Here is a 16545-nt window from a genome sequence, read left to right as displayed (position 1 = left end):
TCTTCTAGGGAGGATGGTATCCTCCTTCGATGCCCTATGCCCAGTTTCATTCCAGGCTTCTACAACAAGATATCTTGTTGGCTTGAAACACAAGCCCTGGATTATCCAATGTTCTTATCTCCTCGGGCATGCTTAAGCCTAAACTGGTGGTTCCAGGATCAGAACCTGCGAAAGGGAAGATCCTTCATCCCAGTAACTTGGAGAGTACTGACTACAGATGCCAGTCTCTCAGGCTGGGGAGCGACCCTAGAAGGGCTCACAGCTCAGGGGAAATGTCTTAGAAGCATCAAAGGACTAAAAATGGGACTTTTGAGGCACAACTGTAATGGACTACAAAAGATATGTAAAAAGGTTAAATTTTAATAATAGCATACAAAGAACATGGGGAGTGGACATGGACATTTAAAAAAACACATCAGATATAGGCATACAACACATGTAGTAACACCATTGAGGATCCTATCCTGCAGTCTCCTAAGTAATTCTAATACTCATAACAGTACATTAAATTCCAGATAAAAGAAAAGGGTAGACTTCCCCTAGAGAGTTTGAGATTGAAGGAGCACTGCAGGTCTGGTATTCCAAAGTGGTGTATTCTCCAATTGCTCTACATGTTTCACGTTGACAAAGAACGCTTCTTCAGGAGCTAGAGGTTCTAATAAAAAATATATACAAACAAAGAAAAACATATATCAAAATCACAGAAGGTTGGAGGTTGTTCTCAGTAGGTATACTGTAGGAAAAGTGCGAGTAACCACTTAATTAGAGAAGATAGAAAAATCCAACCCCTAGTGGCGAGGCATGGCAAGGGCCCTATGAAAGATTAAGGTCTCAGATGGAAGGACAGCACAGACCAGCGGTCCAGGACAGCCCATACAAAAGGAGGTCTACAGAAACATTAGATATCATAATTGAAATTAATGATTAAAATTGGGCAGATTGGTGGGTAAGCAAGAGGTGACGGTAGTGCATAGTTTGCGAATTGGGTACTAGAACGCAGGACTAAGGAAAAAGGAGGGAGAGACCAGACATACAAATGGGGGGGGGGGGGGGGGAATGGAAAAAGAAAAAGAAAAAGAAAGCAAGGGGGGAGGGGGGAAAAAAGAAAAAGGGGAAAGAAAAGAGGGAAGGAGGGAGGGGGATTGGGAAAAGGAGGAAAGGAAAGGAGAAAGGGGAAAGGAGATGCAGAGAGGGTGACTGGATTAGCAAAATTTATAAACAAAAATGGCTTACCGATTGAATATAAAAAGGATAAAATGTATTCACAAAGGTGGACTTAGTCAATGGATCGCTAAGAACGATCAGAAGTAAAAGTATCTCTGAAAAAGATCAGACTGGCAGCAGACAGAGACCAGGGTATCCCAGATAAATATAACATCAGATACTTGTAGGTAAGGGGAGAGCTTGAATGAGCTGCAGTTCTGGTGTATAAAAGAAAACATAGATACAGATGACAATAAACATAAATGCTGAGGTCAATATATGTTTGTATGCAATAGCCTTGCCAGGAAAGGCAGCCATCAGTCAGACTTACCCCACGATAAATAACAAGAGAATCTGAGAATGCACCGCTCTGCTGGGTTGCTGCCTGTTGTATGTCCCACAAAATGAAAAGACCAGCCCTATAATATGGGGATATCCAGACCGAGAGCAGCCGGTCTAATCAGAGCGGCGTCTCCTGGCCCCAAAGCAGGCAACTGCGCGTGCGCCGAGCTACGCCGTCACCCCGGACCGCACAGCGCATGCACGGCAATGGAAACTTCGCGCATGCGCTGAAGCAGGGCCCGGGGGGGGGGGGACGAGGCGACGGCAACGCGCAAGCTGCAGAGGCGGGGAAGATGGGAACCCGGACGGGTCCCCATGCCCCCGTCAATCGCCGCACATCCGGTCAGAGAATTGAACCGGATGTGCGGCGCTGTGCCATGGAAACCACCAGATGTGATGGCCAGCCTGATCCATGCAAGACCGAGTACTAAGGGCGCCATGCCATACATCACCACAGGGGGGCGGAACAATCAAAGAATAAAACAACACTTACAATTTATATACGCAATATACTAAACATGGTTATAGATAAGGCAAAATCAAATATTGTGTGACAGAGACAAAATTCTGCCAGAGTAAACATCAAAAATATTTTTGGGGGCCATCTAACACATGAACACATTGAACTAAGAAAGAAAGTGCCAGATAAAGTGCCAGTCTGATCTTTTTCAGAGATACTTTTACTTCTGATCGTTTTTAGCGATCCATTGACTAAGTCCACCTTTGTGAATACATTTTTTCCTTTTTATATTCAATCGGTAAGCCATTTTTGTTTATAAATTTTGCTAATCCAGTCACCCTCTCTGCATCTCCTTTCCCCTTTCTCCTTTCCTTTCCTCCTTTTCCCAATCCCCCTCCTTCCTTCCCTCTTTTCTTTCCCCTTTTTCTTTCCCCCCCCCCTCCCCCCTTGCTTTCTTTTTCTCTTTCTTTTTCTTTTTCTTTTTCCATCCCCCCCCCCCCCCTTGTTTGTATGTCTGGTCTCTCCCTCCTTTTTCCTTAGTCCTGCGTTCTAGTACCCAATTCGCAAACTATGCACTACCGTCACCTCTTGCTTACCCACCAATCTGCCCAATTTTAATCATTAATTTCAATTATGATATCTAATGTTTCTGTAGACCTCCTTTTGTATGGGCTGTCCTGGACCGCTGGTCTGTGCTGTCCTTCCATCTGAGACCTTAATCTTTCATAGGGCCCTTGTCATGCCTCGCCACTAGGGGTTGGATTTTTCTATCTTCTCTAATTAAGTGGTTACTCGCACTTTTCCTACAGTATACCTACTGAGAACAACCTCCAACCTTCTGTGATTTTGATATATGTTTTTCTTTGTTTGTATATATTTTTTATTAGAACCTCTAGCTCCTGAAGAAGCGTTCTTTGTCAACGTGAAACATGTAGAGCAATTGGAGAATACACCACTTTGGAATACCAGACCTGCAGTGCTCCTTCAATCTCAAACTCTCTAGGGAAAGTCTACCCTTTTCTTTTATCTGGAATTTAATGTACTGTTATGAGTATTAGAATTACTTAGGAGACTGCAGGATAGGATCCTCAATGGTGTTACTACATGTGTTGTATGCCTATATCTGATGTGTTTTTTTAAATGTCCATGTCCACTCCCCATGTTCTTTGTATGCTATTAATAAAATTTAACCTTTTTACATATCTTTTGTAGTCCATTACAGTTGTGCCTCAAAAGTCCCATTTTTAGTCCTTTGATGCTTCTAAGACATTATCGGGGACGTTGGCACAAGTGACCTTTAAGTACCTACAGAGTCACCCTGTATACTAGGTACTTCAGTACTAGGATCTCTCTTTTGCTGCTCAGGGGAAATGGTCAAGGACAGAACAGATCCTGCACATCAACGTCCTGGAATTACGGACAGTACGACTAGCCCTACGGTCCTGGACGGTGGAGTTTCAGGACTGCCCTATTAGTGTGCAGTCCGACAGTGCCACTGCAGTGGCTTATATAAACCACCAAGGCAGTACCAGGAGTCGTTCAGCTCTGAAGGAGGTGAACTACATACTAACCTGGGTAGAGGGACATGTGCCGATTCTATCGGCAGTCCATATCCCAGGAGTAGACAACTGGAAGGCAGATTATCTCAGCCACCAGCAGATCTGCCTGGGGGAATGGTCAGTACACCCAGGGGTGTTTCAGAAAAATTGCCAATGTTGAGGATCGACCTGCTGGCATCCAGGTTCAACAACAAGCTACAGCAGTTTTTGTCCCGAACAAGAGATCTGCTGGCAATCAGAGCAGATGCTCTGGTAGTTCCATGGAGCCAGACTCCCTGGTTTATGCTTTCCCTCTGATCCCTCTCCTTCCACATTTGTTGCGCAGGATTCAGAGAAAGAGGGTTCCAGTCATTCTGGTGGCACCAGCCTGGCCCAGAAGGCCCTGGTTCCCGGAGATTGTGAGACTGACAATAGACGGGCCATGGACGCTTCCAGGTCGCCCCGATCTACTGTCTCAAGATCCTATATTCCACCCCATTTTACAGTCTCTAAATTTGAAGTCATGGCTATTGAAGCCAGGGTTTTAAAGGACCATGGCATCTCGGGACCAGTGGTATCTACTCTAGTGAATGCTAGAAAAGCTGTCACTAGGAAGGTATAAGGTCCGGAAGACTTATATTGCTTGGTGTGATGCCCAAAAATGACATCCTCGGAAATAAGTGATTGGGAGAATTCTCTTTTCTACAGTTAGCCGTGGAAATCAAATTGGCTTTAAGTACAATCAGAGGTTAAGTTTCGGCCCTATCAGTATTCTTCCAAAGGCCTCCCATTCACTGGTCCGAAATTTTATGCAAGGGACAACTCACTTGCTTCCCCCTATTAGGTCACCTATGTGTCCTTGGGATTTGAACTTGGTGCTGTCTGTATTACAGAAACAACCATTTGAACCTATCAAGGAAATACCATTAGACTTGCTGTCACGCAAGCTTGCCTTCCTGATTGCTATCACCTTGGCTAGAAGGGTTTCGGAGTTGGCGGCCCTTTCATACAGGGAACCGTACTTGATCATTCACCACGACAGAGTCGTGTTACGACCTGTTCCATCCTTTTTGCCAAAAGTGGGCTCGGCCTTTCATTTAAATCAGGACATTATTTTGCCTTCTTTTTTCTCTCAGCCTAGTACGGCGGAAGAGAGATGACTGCACTCGTTGGACGTTGTTCAGGCAGTTAAGGTTTATTTGTCTAGATCTGTGGAGATCCGAGGATCAGACTCCTTTTTTGTTTTACCAAACGGATCCAAGAAAGAGCAGGCAGCTTCCAAAGCTTCCATTGCCAATTGGGTCCGTCAATTGGTCATTCAGGCCTACGGTCTGAAACGTAAAGCTCCTCGCTTTAGGGTGAGAGCTCATTCTACCAGGGGTGTAGGAACCTCCCGGGCTTTTTGCCATCAGGTATCTGTGGCTCAGATTTGTAAGGCTGGCACCTGGTCTTCAGTGCATACGTTCACAAAATTTTATCAAGTGGATGTTCGAGCAGCCGAGGATTCAGTTTTCGGCCGCAGTGTACTGCAGGCTGCCGTATAAGTTCTGATCTATTGTTTGGCAGGTTGTTTCCCTCCCCTCAAGGCTATTGCTCTGGAACGTCCCAGCAGGTAATGAATATTAGCCTGACTCTATGGCCCATGATGAAAAAGAATATAGGATTTGTTTGTCATACTTACCTGTAAAATCCTTTTTCCTTTGAGCACATCATGGGACACAGAGATCCCTCCCCTCTTTTGAGGATTCAATGCTTGCTACAAAACTGAAGTACTTCCTGTATGAGATTAGGTTATGAGGTTATATAGGGGATCACTAAAAAAGAGATAGGGGTTCCCCCGTGGGTTTTTTTTAGCAGCAGTGAGAATCACAAGAAAGATATTAAAAAATAGCATTTTTATTATCAAAAAACAATAAGACAAAAATATACAATGGTTAAAACGTGAGCTCTGGTATACCTTGTGCAAGACCATGGGATAGGGAGAAGGGGAAACACAGAGTAGACAATTCCAATTGCAATACAGATATAAAAATCCCTTATAGATTCTCAGCTTGCAATAATGGAATTGGTTGTACAGTCTGATGTACGAAAAAAGCCCCGATGCATTTCGACCTAAGCGTCTACGGTCTTCTTCAGGGTGTTCTTATATTTCTATAGATACATCAAAAGACTGGTTATCATTATGCATAATATAATATGCAGTTAAAATTGTACTATATCTATGATAAACATTAAAGATGGTTGTCACATCATATTTACCCTCTCCATCGAATAGGCTCGCCTAACCAAAGACTTCTTTAATAAAAAACGTACACATAGAGGTAGCAAGTGGTTTCCCCATTGAAGATCCTGGAAAATACTGCTTGACCGTCCTCACCTCCACCCCGAAGGGGGCCACCCCCATCCGTGAGGCTTACAAGTGGTCACGCCTATTCGGGCACCCCAAGGGATGAGGAGTCTGGGAACAGGCAACACCTGGAAATCATCACAATTATTATATTAATTAATATCTACTGAATTTTATAAATTTATTGTAGATGTAATATTTAGGCTTAACGAGAAAATAATTACTAAAAAGCAACAGACCTCCTTAGGGATTGAATCGTACTGAGTTATGTGTCCTGGAAAAACATGAGCTTTCTGATGATAATATTAAATTGTTGTGTTGTGGTATAATATTGTAATATTGGATATTAGCATGTGAACTTGACAAGTGATAAAACTGTGATCAATTACGATTGATGTGATATTCCAACTAATAAACTACATTGTTATGATGAAATGTGGTGGTGAATTTACTTATGTGAAATTAACATATAATAAAATGTGAGTTCCTGATAGGTGATCATATATAATTGATAGTATATTGTAAATATGCTATGTGTATAGTGTTCACAAATAATTATAATATAATTTAATGAAATTATAAGGTTATTAGGATAATAAGTGAAAGGAGGTAAAAATTAAAAATAAATAAAAATATATAAAATGTATTTGCCATCAGTGTGAGAATGTGTGCAAACAATCAAATAATTGTGTACCATTAATACATACTGTATGTTGCTTGAAAAGAAAAAAATATATAATAAAGAGAAACTAAATTGCGTGAATAAATAAACAAAGTGAGGATGCAACTGTGAAAACATGAAACGTGCACGTGGAAAAAAATACTAAAATACAAGTGAGTACTGGTGAATGCAAAAAAGACCTTATTTAATACCTGATTATTGTATGGAACTTGTTTGAAACGTTGAGGCCCCTCCAATGTGAGGCACCAGGCCCATAGAATTAGTTTGGGTAGGCTCTGAATAAAAAAAGAGGCATACATATTGCTTAAAAAAAAAGTATGTGTAAAGAAGTGTGTACAACAGTAATAGTGCTAAAAAGAGGTATGTGTAAAAAAGTTTACAGCAGCAATAGTGCTCAATCACCATCTGCTGCCATACATTCTTACCAAGTAATCTAAGGGGTGCCTGGATTCAGCATGGATGCCTGGACTCTGCATCAGCTCTGCTCATCAAGGGTGAAACTCAAGTGTCAATGGTATGTGCCTCTATTATATACCCTACCATAAGGACACTGCATCTTATTGTAGATATATAGACGACCTGTTGTTTATTGTCTCAGACCCACATGTTAACATGGAACAGTGGTTAGAATACATGAATGATAACACGCTAAATTTAAGGTTCACAGGGAAACTCGATGCTAAGTCAATAGAGTTCTTGGATGTTCTGTTAACTGGGGAGGACAATAATATAATTTCTAATGTATATAGAAAACCTAGTGCAGGTAACACACTTTTACGGGCTGACTCCAATCATCCGAAACACACTATTAACAGCATTCCTGTAGGTCAATTCCTCAGACTTAAAAGGCTATGCAGCAAACAAGAAGATTTTGATCGGGAAGCTGCTTTGATGTCCGCTAGGTTTGAGGAAAGAGGCTACTCTAAATCCACTATAAAAAGAGGGCTATCTATAGCTCAAGAGACACCCCGTTCTAAACTACTTATAGATAAACCTGCCAGAGCCCAGGGTTTCAAACATGCCATTTCAATTCCTACTTTTTCTACTCCCTACAGTTTGGAGTTTCAAAAAATAAAAAAGATTGTAACCAAATACCTCCCAGTTTTATCTCATGATCCAGTATACTCACAGATTTTGAATAAAGGCATTCGTATGGTATCTAGAAAAGCTCCATCCCTCGCTAATGTTCTATCACCTAGCTTTTTCTCTAGTAGAGGCAAAACCAAAAATTGGCTATCCTTTCAAAGAACCTTCAAATGTGGTGGTCGGAGTTGTTCCTATTGTTCTTTTATCAAAGAAGGTGACATAGTGGTGTCTACATCCACGGGTAAATCCTACATGATCCATTCTTTTGTTAATTTTAAACACACGTTATGTCATATATGCTATTACATGTACAGCTTGTTCAGCTTGTTCCATACAATATGTAGGCAGAACAATAAGGAGATTGAAGGATCATCTCTACAACCACCTTTATGATATAGAAAAGGACCATGCTACCAATGCTGCCAGACATTGGAACAGTGTCCATCACAAGGACACATCCAGCCTAGTGATTCAAGGCATTGATAACATTGTCAAACCGCCTAGAGGTGGTGACAAATTCAACATTCTGTGTAAATGGGAAGTCCGTTGGATCTTCTTTTTAAATACTAGGTGCCCCTCGGGACTCAATTTCGAATGGGATGTATCCCATTTTTACCAATAGAGTACCCTCGGCTATTAGCCTCTTTTAGGCTGGGTTCATATCATTGTGAATTAGATGCTAGATCCAATTCACAATAGCAGGAGATTTTGACCGACTCTCTATGGAGCCGGTTCACATATGTCTGCAGCAGGTCCGGTGCATTTTGCAGAAAAACACTGTGCGTCTTTTGGACTCATACATACATACTGTACATACTCGTATATATGCAAGGGCTATTTCTACTGTCTCTTCTAGACGAGGGCAGTCCACAATTGTGACAATAGAAATAGACCTTGCCTATACTCAGTGCTGTGTTTTGGCCTAGGCCAACAAGGCCCAGGCCTAGGGCGGCACTTTGCGGGGGGGGGGGCGGCAAAAAAGCCCCCCCACCACCAAAATGGCATCCGTGCCCTCCTCCTGCACAGCAGGGCTCATCAGGAGAGTACAGCTTAGGAGTGCAGTGGCGTCGCGGATGCAGATGGGGCCAGAAAGCAGTTTAAAGAGGGGTTCCACCCAAATTTTGAACAATATCTGTATGTATTCTCTTCCTTGCCTAGATGCTGACATGCTCTTTAAAAAAATTTAAATCGCTGTAATTACCTTTTATTTTTCTATTCTTCTTTGCACTTCCTGGTTCTCCTCCCATGGGAGTAGGCGTGTTTCTAGCCTCTCCCAGACTCCTGGGAGCTAGTCTCAGGCTTCCCAGGATGCCACTGAGCATGTGCGGGAACGAACGGTGAATGCTGGGAGCACAGCATTCACCACATCCAGGAAATAAATGCTTGTGGGCTTCAAATGCCCACAATGAAGATGGAAACCGCCTGCAGTGAATAATATAAGTTATTCTTTCCGACTAAATCTGACACAGGCGGACATATTACACACAATATGTGAGTATGTAATGCTGAGAAGAAAAGTTTGTGAATGAACTCAAAAAAAAAAAAAACGATAGATAGGTGGACCCCCGCTTTAAGCAGGAGCCGTCAAGCCGCCCCCGTAAAGCCGTGATTCTCACTCTCTGACTGTCCCTCTGCTGTGGCCAATCATGGGGAGGGAAACAGCGGGCAGGAAGCTGGGCGGCGGCGCGGCAAAATCAATTAGAGCCGCTTTCTCTCTCTTCTCCCTTCGGCTGACAGAAAGGGGAGGGGGGGCGAGCGGGGGAGTTCTCTGGTAAATGGAGCAGCAGTGCTGTGACAGGGAGAGGAGAGCTGTTGGTTGTCTGTGTATCTCCCCGCTCGCCTCCCCCTCCCCTTTCTGTCAGCCGAACGGAGAAGAGAGAGAGAGCAACTCTAATTGGTTTCACCGCGCCGCTACCCAGCTTCCTGCCCGCTGTTTGCCTCCCCATGATTGGCCACAGCAGAGGGCCAATCAGAGGACTCTGGGGGCATCATGGGAAAAGTAATCCCTGAAGAGTGGTGGCCCCTGTGTGTCCACAGACATCATGCTATAGCCCCCAGAATGCATGCACTCTGCTGGGAGGGGGGGTTACAGGAGGAGAAAAAGAGAGTACTGTGCTGGGGGAAGCCAGAGAGGGAGCCACACTGTACCCCTGTACCCGCACCACCAGAGCCACGCTGTACCCGCACCACCAGAGCCACGCTGTACCCGCACCACCAGAGCCACGCTGTACCCCCACCACCAGAGCCATGCTGTACCCTCACCAGAGAGCCACGCTGTACCGTACAGACATGCTACACTACTGACTAGAGTTGGCCTGCGCAACCCAGAGTGAGCAAACGTCCAGCCGGAGGGATCACTGTTGCAGTTTCACTGGGTCTGGTAAGAGAGCCTGTTGGCCATTATCCATTACTGTTCCCAGGGACTGAGCCATTAGGAAGTGCCTAACCTGATATTCTCTAGGCCAACCCTAGTGATGCCACTGTCCCGGAGCCCACAACAAGTTCCAGCACTGAGTTTCGGTAACTCGCCAGACAGGGATGTGCCAGCATGGGCACCCAGGACATCTGCTGCCCGGAGTCCCACAAGCGGCGATGGGCTTTCCGTAGCAGCCGACACCTCTCTCCCCACTGTCAGCCACACACTCTGTACACAGCCAGGAGGAGGAGGAGCCACAGAGGAGGGACACGACTTCAGTGCAAGAGCCTCCCAAAGCACCCAGCACATATCCCCTTACCCCCCAAATGAAAAGATGCTGTATTGCTCACTGTTCTCCTCCCGTGGTGTCCCTCTGTTCTCCCATGAAGATGACAGGGCGGATCTTAAAAAGGAAGAGGTGTGGCCTTGACAGGAAGGGATGGGCCATAGTTAAATTAGGGGGTGCGCAAGCTTAGTCAGGCCTAGGGCAGCACAAAACCTAAATACCTATACTACCTGTAAAGTCAATTTGGTCATCATTTTCACAACAGTCTTAAACCAGATGTAGTTAGCAATCATGTAGTTCGGGTGGTGTCTATCAGTACCTCCTGGCTTTTCTGATAAACTTCCCTCTAATGTTTGAACCTATAGGTGCACCAGTCACAAAGCCTGAGTCCGCGGACCCGGAAGGAAGACGGGTGAAGATGGATGTGGCCCACATCGATGAAGACGAGGGCTTTGTTTGTAGGTAAGTTTCACATAATGTGCTAGTATGCGATGTGAGATATTTACTGTATATGCAGCCGATTATGTCATCGGTGCATGCGCTCTGAAGGGGGTGAAGCCAGGCAGGGAGTGACCTCACGCAGCTCAGGCTAGTCAAACAGCTGGAGTCCGCGAACCCTGAAGTAACGGAAGACGGGGAAGATGATGCGGCCTCCAGCGGTGACGACGAGGGCTTTGTTTGCAGGTAAGTTTCACATAATGTGCTAGTATGCGATGCATACTAGCACATTATGCCTTTAATTTTGCAGGTCAGGAAAAATAAAGGCGCTTTACTTCCTCTTTAAAGCATTGCCTATAGAGATTTTTAGGTACAGTAATTTGTTACCATTTCACAGGCATGTAAAAATCTTGATATGTTTGGTATATATTTACTTGGCACAACATAATCTTTTATATTTTACCAAAACATTGGGTCCTAAATTGTGTTTGTGTGCAGTAAAATGCATTTAGGTGTATTTATTCCTAAAAAGTTGCATTTGCTAAACAGCTGTGCAAATATTGTACAACACAAAACCATATTCTCCAGGGATTCTGCTTTTGGAACATATATAGTGTCTAAGGCCCCTTTCACACGGGGCAGATCCACTCAGAGGAGTCCGCCAGCTCACCGGGAGAATGCTCCGTTGATCTACACCAGAGGTTCTCAACCTGGGGGTCGCAATTGCCGTTTCACCAGGGGGTCACGAATGCTGGCTGAGACAGACCCGAAGTTACTGCCGGAGTCTGTCCGTCTCGGCCAGCGAGATATCACTTCCTGGAAAGGAGAGAGAAGTGATGTTCCGTCGCCGCCATCTTGGTACTCTAGTCTGCAGTAAGGCTACACTTAGAAGTCGGCAAGCGGACATCTTTTTACACCCACCGAAGTCCACTTGCTGCGGACGAGTGCACCAAGAGGGCGGCGACGAAACATCACTTGCTGAATCTAAGAACACCTGTGACTTTTGGTAAGTCAGAAACACAGTAAATGCTGACATGACAACATTTTTTTTTATTATGGTACATATCATTTTTATATATATATATATATATATATATATATATATATATATATAAATGTCCCAGTTGGTTCCTCAAAAGTGGTTATTCTGTGCCAGTGCTAGATACAGGTTTGGGTGCTATACACTTTGTATATCTAGAATAACCACTTTTGAGGAACCAACCGGGACGTTTATATATAAATTAGTGGTAGGGCGCAAACAAACTGAAAAAATCTGAAAAAAAAAAACCCCATTAAAATGCCGCCACTGTGCCATCAAATGCAGCTACTGTGCCCATCAATTGTCGCCACTGTGCCAGCAAACGCCTCCACTATGCCATCAAACGCAGCCACTGTGCCCTTTAATTGTTGCCATTGTGCCAAACACAGCCACTGTGCCCATCAATTGTTGCCACTGTGCCAGCAAACGCCATCACTGTGCCATCAAATGCAGCCACTGTGCCCATCAATTGTCGCCACTGTGCCAGCAAACGCCGCAACTGTGCCAGCAAACGCAGGAACTGTGCCCTTTAATTGTTGCCACTGTGCCAGCAAACGCCGCAACTTTGCCTTCAAACGCAGGAACTGTGCCCTTAAATTGTTGCCACTGTGCCAAACGCAGCCACTGTGACCATCAATTGTCGCCACTGTGCCAGCAAACGTCGCCACTGTGCAGCCACTGTGCCCATCAATTGTCACCACTGTGCCATCAAACACAGCCACTGTGCCCATCAATTGTCGCCACTGCCAGCAACGCCGCCACTGTGCCATCAAATGCAGCCACTGTGCCCATTAATTGTCGCCACTGTGCCAGCAAATGCCGCCACTGTGCCAGCAAATGCAGCCACTGTGCCCATCAATTGTCGCCACTGTGCCAGCAAACACTGCCACTGTGCCATCAAATGCACAAACTGTGCCCTTTAATTGTTGCCACTGTGCCAAATGCAGCCACTGTGCCCATCAATTGTCGCCACTGTGCCAGCAAACGTCGCCACTATGGAGCCACTGTGCCCATCAATTGTCGCCACTGTGCCATCAAACACAGCCACTGTGCCCAACAATTGTCACCACTGTGCCAGCAAACGCTGCCACTGTGCCATCAAACACAGCCACTGTGCCCTTTAATTGTTGCTACTGTGCCAAACGCAGCCACTGTGCCCATCAATTGTCGCCACTGTGCCAGCAAACGTCGCCACCTGTGCCATCAAACGCAGCCACTGTGCCCTTTAATTGTTGCCACTGTGCCAAACGCAGCCACTGTGCCCATCAATTGTCGCCACTGTGCCAGCAAACGTTGCCACTGTGCAGCCACTGTGCCCATCAATTGTCACCACTGTGCCAGCAAACGCCGCCACTGTGCCAGCAAACGCGACCAACGAAAATAATTTTACTGTTAGGGGTCCCCACAACTTTATTTTATCAAGGGGTCACGGCACTAGATAGGTTGAGAACCACTGATCTACACTGTGCCGGCGGATGACAGGTCCGTCTCTGCTCACTGAGCAGGGAGGGACCTGTCAGAGCCAGGCTGATCTCTATGGGGAGATCGGATGAAAACGGACAGCATGTCCGTTTTCATCTGATCTCATCCGACCCGACAAGACGGATGGCAGACATATCGCCATTCGTCTGTCTTGAGCGGATTGGATAGCGGACGGTTGTGAGTGGACACATCTCCACTGACATCCGCCTGCCCATAGGAGTCAAGCGATGGCCCGCTCGGATCTGCCTGTAAACGGACAGGCGGCTCCGAATGGGCTTATCGTGTGAAAGGGGCCTAAGAGTTCCAAGTAATTTCCTAGCAAAAGGAAGCAGATTTTAAGATATACCATATTTTTCGCTCCATAAGACGCACTTTTTTCTCCCAAAAAAATGGGGGGGAAATGTCTGTGCGTCTTATGGAGCGAATATTGCCCCGCCGTCTTAGAATAGTCAGGGCGGGGGCACAGCTGCAGCCGGCCACCAACTAGCTGAAGTACACTGATGCTATTGCATTCTGGGAGTTGTAGTCCACTTCGTGCACGCTCAAGCTCTCAGGGGGTGGAGAAGCAGCGGGTGGAGAAGTGCAGCCAGGGAACTACAACTCCCAGGATCTTGGAGGCAGGAAGTCGGGACTTGGGACCAACGTGACTGGCTCAGGCTGCAACTTTGCTTGACCCTAGGACAGAAGCATCACCCTCCCCCCCCAGGACTGGAGGAGGCAGTGAAAGGACCTGCTGAGCTGGCACTAGCATCTGCTATCACTGAGGGGAGAGACCCTGACACCTCCAGGGCCAGCTGATCCCCACATCCAATCTATCCCCCCCCCGAAACACACCCCATTTACCTTGACCCAGTGTCTGAGTAACTTCAAAATAGCCCTCAACACTGTGTGTCCTTCTGAGAGTTGGCCATGGTTTGTGGGACCTGCTGGCCTGTGTGTCCTACTGGCCACTGGCCTGTAGGTCCTGCTGGAAGCTGGCCATGGCCTGTGGCCTGAGGCCATGGCCAGCTCCCAGCAGGAGGACCTACAGGCCAGAAGCCAGCAGGACACACATGTCTGCGGCCAGGACCCACAGCCATTTGGTTCAGAATAATTTTTTTCTTGTTTTCCTCCTCTAAAACCTAGGTGCGTCTTATGGAGCGATAAATACGATATGTAAAAAATGTTAAAATTGCCCTGGGCAGCAAGTATTTCTTGAATAACTCATTTTGAATATTGGATCTAGCCCCAAGAGCCTGCTCTAGACCATCTCCTAATTTAATCTCCAGACTCTAGATGTAGGCTAAGGCAAAGCTTGTCATTACACAAAGATGTATTATCAAGAACAGCACTCCAGTCTGTATTCCTCCAAGCTGTTTTATTGGGTTAGCCACAATTGATTCACAGCCATACTGTTTCCACCCAGGCAAACCATCTCCTACTTACGCATTTCACCACATAGTGGCTGGATGATATATTCTGTGTATCCATTGGCCTTTGTTAATAATACCATCCAGGGTAATGTTTAGAAATTGCGTGCAAAGGTGTCTGTGTTTACAGTTGAACCAGTGTGATTCATTACAAAGAAATAAAGAGATGAATATTGGGACACTTCCACCCTCTAGTTTACTAATTACGTCAACTGGCTAGGAGGAAGTACTGTGGTTAAATTTACAGGAAAACAATCATGTTTTTTTAATAATATCTTGCTGAAATATACCAGCGAAATGATTATTTTTTTTATCAGATTATTAGATTTTTCATTATGACTGAATCAAGAGAAAAGTTTGATGCAAAGTCCAAAAAATGTAAACATCTGTTCTTAGGAGCTCGTCAATACCAGGCACTTTCCCCCCTTCCTGCCCAGACCAATTTTCAGCTTTCAGCACTGTTGCATTTTGAATGACAATTGCGTAGTCATGCAACACTGTACCCAAAACAAAATTTTATATAATTTTTTCCCCACAAATAGAGCTTTCTTTTGGTGGTATTTGATCACCACTGGGGTTTTTTATTTTTATTTTTTGCACTACAAATAAAATAAGACTGACAATTTCGAAAGAAAAAGCTTTTGTTTCTGTTACAAAACTTTGTAAATAAGTACATTTTCTCCTAAACTGATGGGCACTGATGAGGCTGCACTGTTGGGCACTGATGAGGCAATACTGATTGGCACTGATGAGGTGGCACTGATGATGAGGCAGTTATATGCAGCACTGATATACAGCGCTGATGGGTGGCACTGATGGGCACTCATAGGCGGCACTGATAGGTGGCACTGACACACCACACCATAAATCGCCAGGCTGCACGCCCCTGTGGGCGTGCGCTGGCTTGTTATCCTGCTGGACATCATATGACGCCCAGTCAGGACAACTGAACCACTTCCCGGCCGTCATTCTGCTAAAGGCCGGGAGGAAAATAGATAAAGTCTCAAATAATTTTTCCACCAACCTAATGGAACAATTTTTGACATATGGCAAGGTGAGTAAGTCACAGGGAAAGTGTTAAAACGGAGCTAAACCCATCAATTTATCAGATTAAAAAAAAAATAATCACATTACCGGTAAGTGAATGGGGGTCTTACAGTATGTGGATTCAGGGATCTGTCAGGTTTTTTACCTTCAACCCATTGGTTGAAGGAAAAAAAACTTTGTGCATATTCCCTGCTTAAGGTTAAACATTTAGGTAGGGACTGAATAAATCATGTGTGGGGGTGGCTTTAGTTTAAGGACTTATTTATTTATTCTTAACTTTAGGGAGCTGCAGATTTTTGTATTTATTTTTGGTACAGAACAAATGTATTGACCTTTTATGTACTTCAGCTTTTTCTATTTCACTTATTCACAGCTTTTAAATTTGGCATGGTTTTCATTTCAAAATTACATTTCAGGTTTTCTGAAAAAGTATGTATGTTTTAATATAATCTCTCTAAGAAAAGTTTCTCCACTTTTCAAACATTCATTAAAACATTCCTTTAAATGGGGTATAACCAGAAACTGCAGCTCATAGCTCACCGACTTTCTTTTCAGAGGAAAGTTTTCTTGATTCCTTTTGGAACATGTCACTATTTGTTTCTTTATATATACAGTATCTCACAAAAGTGAGTGTAGCCCTCACATTTTTGTAAATATTTTATTATATTTCTTCATAAGACAACACTGAAGAAATTCCACCTTGCTACAATGTAAAGTAGTGAGTGTACAGCTTGTATAACAGTGTAAATTTGCTGTCCCTCAATATAACT

At 44.6% G+C, this 16545-nt stretch overlaps 1 long non-coding RNA gene across 1 annotated transcript; it reads right to left on the bottom strand.

Annotated features, from left to right (window-relative positions):
* Positions 1–5495: 5495 nt before the first annotated feature.
* Positions 5496–6940, bottom strand: LOC141113898 (uncharacterized). The gene is made up of 3 exons (XR_012236829.1): positions 6764–6940; positions 5803–6018; positions 5496–5694 (listed from the first exon to the last, which is right to left on the bottom strand). It is a non-coding gene; the product is annotated as an uncharacterized lncRNA (long non-coding RNA).
* Positions 6941–16545: the final 9605 nt, after the last annotated feature.

Source organism: Aquarana catesbeiana, linkage group LG12, assembly GCF_042186555.1.
Source record: "Aquarana catesbeiana isolate 2022-GZ linkage group LG12, ASM4218655v1, whole genome shotgun sequence".
In the NCBI taxonomy this organism is placed as follows: domain Eukaryota; kingdom Metazoa; phylum Chordata; class Amphibia; order Anura; family Ranidae; genus Aquarana; species Aquarana catesbeiana.
The sequence above is the reverse complement of the archived record's forward strand: the minus strand, read 5'-3'. Positions and strand labels throughout refer to the sequence as shown.